The sequence below is a fragment of the Bison bison genome, unplaced genomic scaffold, assembly GCF_000754665.1.
Source record: "Bison bison bison isolate TAMUID 2011002044 unplaced genomic scaffold, Bison_UMD1.0 scf7180017864456, whole genome shotgun sequence".
NCBI classification, from domain to species: Eukaryota; Metazoa; Chordata; class Mammalia; order Artiodactyla; family Bovidae; genus Bison; species Bison bison.
In genome coordinates this window covers 11,680,346-11,688,169 of record NW_011495018.1, presented here as the reverse complement: position 1 = coordinate 11,688,169, position 7,824 = coordinate 11,680,346, and the positions used below count along the sequence as shown (strand labels likewise).

Genomic DNA, 7,824 nt, shown 5'->3' with positions numbered 1-7,824 from the left:
CTCCCAGGGGGGTCGGCCTGCTGCGCCCCCCACGAGCCCCCTCTCCAGGCCCGCCCTTGGCCGGCGTCTGGGCCAGTTTGGGGAGGTTCCCAAGAGGACTGCCCTCCCTGGGCCGTGTTTGGTTTCCGGGGGTCAGGCGGGAAGTGGGACCTGCGCTGTGGCACCAGGTCCCGTCCACCGGCTCCATTCGAGGGGCCCTGGGCCAGGAGACGACGGGTGGCCGGCCTGCTCAGCACCAAGGCCCGGGTCAGGCCCGGCCACGGTCTCCACCCGGCTTCCAGGGCTCAGATCCTCGGTTCTCTCTGCTGACCGTGCTTTGGCAGACGCCAGGGGACCGTTGGCAAGTTAATGTGGGGGGTCCTTTAGGGTCTCTTAGGAATTTTACCTCCTCAAGTTCCTGAACTTGGGTGAGGGTATCTTGACTTCACTCTCCCACCTCAGGCACAGAGTGACTCAGGAGACTGATGTAAATGCATTCCTTTTCTTGTTTTTTTTTTCCCTTCTGTATTTGAAATTAAAACTGTATTATTGTTTGAAAGTTGTCTTCACTACGAATATATTCTGGTATGACTTGTTAAAAATAAGATGCAATCTTCCAGGCAATTTCTAAACTGAAGATGCCAGACTGTCCCCTAGTTGGCTATCGCCTTAGATACTGCCTCACCCTGGTCAGAAAGAGATTTTTTTTTCTTTTTTAATATCAATACATTCCCTTCCTTGTTATGCTACTAAAATATTTAGGATTTGTTTCTTATCCCCAATACACAAATAATTTAGTAGTAATACTTTTGTATTAGAAGTATGCCTTATTTACATATATGCAGGGGTGTATATACTACTTAATCCTTAGAACCATGACAATTTGAAAATATAAACTTGGAATGAGTCCGTTAATTTAAAAAATTATAACTAATTGTATTGCTCTTGTAATTCTCTATAACTTTGAGCTTTTTCAAAACGTAAAGCTTGGCAAAAAGAACTAGGCTTGTAGTAGTGTTACATTGTCTGGGCAAAATAAAAGACATGAGCTGGTAAGTTATTTTGAAGATTTAAAAACTCACAGAATTAAAAATGTTTTATAAACCATTGTTTTAGAAGAAAAAAATCTGTGTTAACCACCTTCAGTTTTATGCAGCTTTTTCCTTTAAAATATTTATGAAACTCTGGTGCCCAACAGTGAGATATTGTACAATCAGCAGCTTATACTTATAAGAAATTAATTGTATATTTATTCCTGAAAATTATTTCAAGAGGCTGTAATTAGCTGGGATCGACATAACCATGTATTCCTTTTGTCTGTTCAGCCCATTATTGAGTGAAACTAAAGCTCATTTCAAACCAGCTCTGTTAATGCAGCCTGCAAGGATGTAGATCTTCACTGAGGCCAAAAAAAAAAAAAAAAAATCCTGTCATTTTGAGGCTTCCTTCCTATAGAGACAGGAAGAGTCAGAATCCACTGGCGTTGTTGGTGGTGAGTGTAGATCAAGTATGAACATATCCACTGTGAGTTCAGTGTACATGCCACATCTCTGGCACTTGGTTTTCAACATGAAACTCACCCAGCAGGTTGAGATCTTACGTACGATGGATGGGTTAGGCTGTGGTTTTACAAACTTTTTCAAGGGGGAAAAAAAACAGGTTAAGTTACTATTATTTTTCTCAACAAGTGGAACATAAGAGCTAGTAAATCAGAAGTTTGATGCTGTGAAAGTTGATTTGAAAATTTAACAGAATTTTAAAGTCAAAAGATGGTTAAAGATCTTTTAGCTCAGCCTCTATTTTTTTCTGAGAAAGAAACCCAGAGAGTTCACATGTGTTTCCAAAGGCCATTCAGCCAGTACCAATAGCAAAGAGAGACCTACACTGGAAAGTCCTAATTAAGAGGCAGTTTATTGTTCAGAAGAAGGTAGAAGAGTCTTAAATTTCTGTGAAATTTAAGGGTGAACTGTGCAGGCTGGAGTACTTGATTGTTTTTCTGCCCTTCTGGCTTTTGTGACTACTTGGATGGTGATGGCTGGATGTGATCAACTCAAGAAAAGAGCTGCTTACCAAATTAATTGAGATTTCTCAACGTGGCACTAGAACATAAGGAAAAAACTAACATTCACTTTGTTAGCTCTGTGGGCTTCATGGCTTTCAAGACTGTGCTTTGATGTACACAAAACAACTATGTGACTAATTCACTTTAACTTCTGTGAATGATGGAAAATCTTTCAGTCAGTTCAGTCGCTCAGTCATGTCCGACTCTCTGGGACCCCATGGACTGCAGCACGCCAGGCTTCCCTGTCCATCACCTACTTCTGGAGCTTACTCAAACTCATGTCCATCGAGTCGGTAATACCATCCAACCGTCTCATCCTCTGTTATCCCCTTTCCTCCCGCCTTCAGTCTTTCCCAGAATCAGGGTCTTTTCCAGTGAGTCAGTTCTTCTCATCAGGTGGCCGAAGTATTGGAGTTTCAGTTTCAGCATCAGTCCTTCCAGTGAACATTCAAGACTGATTTCCTTTAGGATGGACTGGTTGGATCTCCTTGCAGTCCAAGGGACTCTCAAGAGTGTTCTCCAACACCACAGTTCAAGAGCATCAATTCTTCGGTGCTCAGCTTTCTTTATAGTCCAACTTTCAAATCCATACATGACTATTGGAAAAACCATAGTCTTGACTAGAAGGACATTTGTTGGCAAAGTAATGTCTGTGCTTTTTAATATGCTGTCTAAGTTGATCGTAACTTTTCTTCCAAGGAGCAAGTGTCTTTTAACTTAATGGCTGCAGTCACCATCTGCAGTGATTTGGGAGCCCCCCTAAAACTTTAATATGCTGTCTAAGTTGGTCGTAACTTTTCTTCCAAGGAGCAAGTGTCTTTTAACTTCATGGCTGCAGTCACCATCTGCAGTGATTTGGGAGCCCCCCTAAAACAAAGTCCCTCACTGTTTCCATTTTTCCCCCATCTATTTGCCATGAAGTGAATATCCTTCACTAGCACTTTATATCAGAGATTGGTTTCTTAATGTGGATTGAGAAAATAATTCTGGCAAAAAACAAAGGGTGATTTTAGAGGAACTGAGCTAAGAGGATCCTCTGAGCATCCTTACCTTCCAGGGAAGATGCTGTCAGTCAGTCAAGGGCTATTCACTGAACATGAAGAACAGAGAAAGCCCTCTTCAGGGGAAGACAGTTTCTGGGGTGTTTGCAGTTTAGTCATATGGGTAAATGAATGACTTTCTTGGAAAGAAGAAGACTAGAACTTTGTGTATGGTTTAGTTTTATTTGCTGTTGTCTTAGAGTTGATCCTCTCCCATTTCCCTGAGGTGTTTAGAGTGACCTTTCATCCCATTTTTAAAGAGGGGGCAAGTGAAAGTATCTTGCCCTTCACTGCAGAGGCAGGGCAGCTAAAGGCAAAGGCTTTGGGCTTACTCCAGCTCCACTCTGAGAATCTGAACCTCCCCACCTGCAGTCTTCCTGGATATCGATTTTCTGCACACGTTTCTTGGCAAGTTCCTACCAGTCCAGGTCCCTTCTCTGGCAGAGGGCTTGGCATCCTCTTTGAGACGTACAGTTTCTATGCGGGCCGCTCCTCTGGCTCGCCTTGTGAAATAAACAGAGGCCAGATGCTTTGGAGTGCGGTGCTGTGCCGCTCCCTCACAAACCTCCCTGGGCAGAGGAGCAGGGCGGTTCTAGCTTTTCCGGTCCCGGAGGTGCCTGGGCACGGATTCCCGAGCCTGGCAGTCTCCAGGGAAGCCTGAGGAGAACACAGGTTGCCAGCTGTGCGTACTCCCTTGTTGGATCCCGGTAGCTCAGGGTAGGACCCAGAAATCTGTATGTCAGAAAAAGCTGCCCTGTTGGTTCTTGATTCTGGCACCTGGGCACTTGAGAGTCACCAAAGGACAATGATCCCACATCCTAGAGGGGGTGGCGTGGGGGAGCTATGACTTTGTGTGCACCTGTGTGAGCCTTGGCATTCTCAAAGGATCCTGCTTCACATCTAGACCTGCAGAGCCATCTCCCGAGCCTCCCTTCCTTCCTGGTTAAACTCAGCAGGTGCCTGAGTTTCTGGGGATGATGATGGGTATGGTAGGGGGAGGGATGGACCTGGCAGGGTGCCAGTGCCAGGTGTGGGGAGGTGATCCCCAGACCCTTGGGAACCCCAGGAGAAGCAGGCCAGAGGCTTGCCCTGCCAGCTGAATCTCACCGCAGTCGTTTGACAGATTATCCTCAGGCCCTATAGGAAACAGATAGGAGCATCCTTGCAGAGGAACTCAGAGCTGGTTTGAGTTTCAGTTGAAGCAGAGACCCATTTGTTCCCCTTCACGTTCAGGAGAGCTTCCTGAATATTCCGAGAGATGAGATCATCTTGTGGTTTGCAGATCGATCGCAAGCTCTTGTGCCTCTTAGAATCAGAACACAGGAAAGGAGCGGCCATTCTTTCCTTTATATTTCCAGCCAGTTGCAGTGACTCTGGAGCAAATGTCTGTATCACAGATGAATAGCAATTTGCTGAGGGTTTAATAAAAACATGGCCAAACAAATGCCTTTGGAGCCCAGCTCATCCAGGACCTTCGTTCTCCCCTCTGAAGAACAGTCCATGTTTGGCCTATGCAAGACCTGACCAATAACTTGTCGCCTGTGTCGTGGTGTATATTTGCCCATTACAGGGGGTAGAGACAGCGCGCAGGAACTGTGGCGGCGGTTGACGTTAGCCAGGGCCGGGAAGGCTTAGCTGTTTGATGCTGTTGGGGCTGCCTGTGAGTCAGGAAGCCACATACCACCCATGAGGCTTGATTAGGTTGTCCTCGTTTCTGGAATGACACACAGCTGCCTTATATAAACCACTCTACACGTTGGTTCCTTCCCATTGACATTTAAAAACGACCTGGCATTTTTCGTAAAAATTAGGAAGCCATGCATCAATCCAAACCTATTCTTTCTGCTTCATAGTTCTGCTGTGTTAATGTTGCTCTTAACATGTTTAAGACGCCTTATATAGAGAAACTGGGAGCAGTAGCTGAAGGCTTTGCTTATTGGGAACCTCTGAGGATCCTCCAGTGCTGATGAACCGCAAGGAAACCTCTCTGATACCTGACAGAGTTCTCCAGGCCCTCCCGGCTCCCCATGGCTTGTGAATCAAGTCCGCGTGCCCATGATCCTTTTCTGCCTCAGCTCTCAGACAAAAAGCTGGACTTGTGAAGCGAGGCTCCAAGTCCCCTCCTTTTGCAGATGTGAAAGTTGATCTCCAGCCCTTGTTTGGCATCGTGCGGCCTGGTGAGATAGTTGGTGTTGTTCAGTCTTCACATATTTCTAGGACGATTTCTTTGGGGGCCTTGGCAGCTTTTCAGCCAGTCAGGCAGCTCGCAAAAGCTTGATCAGAGAGAATTTCTGTAGGAAGGGAGGAACTGATTTTTTCCGTCTGTCAACACCTTTGTAGACATGTGCCAGACACAGGTGGGTGCTTTTACAAACCTTATCTCTTTAAACCCTCAAAGGCGCTCACGAAGGTGGAAGCTGTCAGATTCACCTTATACACGAGGAGACAGACGTGCAGAGAGGGGAGGTCCCTGGCCTGAAGCCTGTCAGCTGTGACAGAACAGACTGTTGTGAGCAGAGCTTTGCCCCCACCCCAGGTGACAGACTCGATGCTAGCGGGCCTAGCCGCTTCTTTAAACTTAGACCTTTATGCTCTGAGCTCGCCAGGCACAGCCCCGATTTTAAACAGCCTTGAGTCCATCTCCTACAGCTCATCAGACACATTGGCTCCTTTCCTGAGCCTGGGTCTGAGCTGAGAAGACAAGCCCCAGTCTCCGCTCATTCATCTCTGCCGAAATTTTTTGAGTGCCCGCTCTCTGCGAGTCATGGTGTTAAAATGTCACACAGAGGACAGTTCTGCCTCCTTCAGGGCCATTTTCCACAAAGCGTTTCCCCCATCTCTCCAGTTGGAAGCAGCCCATCCCGGCTCCAGATGCCACATTACTTCAATTTGAAACTTTCCTCTAAAAGGCAGCACGTTCCTGCGTTGCCTCAAGGTCACGTCCCTGTGGGCTGAGCGTCCCAGAGGCAGACTCTGCGTCTCTTTCATCTCTCTGCCTCTTCAGGGCCTGGCAGGGTCCACGGGCTCAATATGTACAATTCTCTGTGGAGAAGAGGAAAACATGGGCCTGGGCTCCGGGCTGTTGAAGACAAGCGTCCCTTCCTGACGTGTGTGTTGCAGGAAGCCTTCTGTCGGTTCCTAAGCGGCGTCAGCCTCGTCCCCAAACGTCTCCCAGTTGCCGGTTCCTTTTTATTGAATTTCTGAATGGCCTTTTCTCCACAGGGGACTTGGGTATTGATTCCCTAAGTTCATCCTTACGTGTTTGGAGGCGGTCTTTTTTTTGTCCCCGCCAGTGACACAGCATCTTAGAGCCGGCCTGCCAGGGAGGTTGGTTGCTGTCAGCAGCCAGATGCCACTAAGCCAGGGCTGTGCGAGGAGTCTGTCTCCAGTTTTTCCGTTTGTGAGGCTGGCAGTAAGGTCAGACACTGCAGAGCGGCAAAGCCTCTTGCTCACTGTCGGTTCTGAAGACCAGGATTGCAGATTGTTTGCTGCCTCCATAATATTGTGTATAGCGTGTGTGTGTACTCAGTCATGCCCGATTTTTTGCAACCCTGTGGACTGTAGCCCACCAGGCTCCTCTGTCCGTGGGATTCTCCAGGCAAGAATACTGGAGTGGGTTGCCATTTCCCACTCCAGGGGATCATCCCGACCCAGGGGTTGAACCCACATCTCTTGTGCCTCCTGCACTGGCAGGCGGATTCTTTACCCCTGTGCCAGCTGCCAAATCCTGTGTACATTAAGTGCCTCCTGAGAGCTCCCCTACCCAGAGCTGCGTCCTGAGTGAGGGAGATGAGACTTAGCCCTGAAAATTCTCTAGCATCCTGTTGAAGAACAGGCATTTCCTATTTTGAAGTAACTTCCTTGGTTTCTTGAAAATTTAAAGTAGAATTGTTGTATTTTTTTCAATTACGTTAAATTCTTTCTTGGACAAAGAATGAATGAATGAATGGTTTAGAAGTGGAAACGGCAGGAAGATAGGAAAGAACATGTGTGTAGCAGGGAAGGCAGCCACATGGCTTTTTTGAATGTTCTAGATTATCCCACGGAGCCCGAGGGTCAGAGTAGGACCCGGCTCTGCTGCTGGGCTGGACCTGGGTTCACTCCCAGCAGAGGCCCTGGGCTGGGCCTGAGGAGTCTCCGGTCTGTGGTGACTCAGAACTGAGTGCCCCATTCTCGCTGCCCTGCCTTAGCCAGGCGGTGACTCAGCATTGAGCCTTGGCTCCCTGGCCCGGAGCACACTTGAACTGAATGTTCCAGGTCTGTGCCTCAGCTCAGCTCCACCGGGCGAAATGAAATGCTTTCCCTCCTGCTGCGATTTCACCCCCGGGAAGACAAAGGGTTTGCAGATGTTCGTTTGTCCTTAGCCATCAACAGTCATTAATCCCACAGTGTACAGGTGTGACAGGAATAGTGAAAGTGTTCACGTGTCCGGTGGTCTCAGGTAAAATCACTCACCTCCCCCCTGCCCAGCCTCAGTCTCCCCTTCTGAGAAATGGGCGTATACCAGTACTCGTCCAGCGGGATTGTGAGGAGCCAGGGCCTGACCTGAGGCGTGTGTGCAATCTGTGGGCCCCAGCCTCCACCAAGAAGTCGGAGGGGATTCTCGGAGAGGCACTCGGCTTCCCCACACAGTAGAGAGTGCTGGCTGGATGTGGGTCTGCGGATTCCCAGATGGGCATGAAGTCTTGTTTCCCGAGGCAAGGCCTCTTATGGCCCCTGAACCACCTCAGCTGACTGTCCTTC

The 7,824-nt window shown here is 48.0% G+C and overlaps 1 protein-coding gene across 1 annotated transcript in view; it reads left to right on the top strand.

Annotated features, from left to right (window-relative positions):
- BAG3 (BCL2-associated athanogene 3) overlaps window positions 1–7,824 on the top strand; it is a 23,374-nt gene that overhangs the window by 320 nt on the left and 15,230 nt on the right. The window lies entirely within an intron of this gene.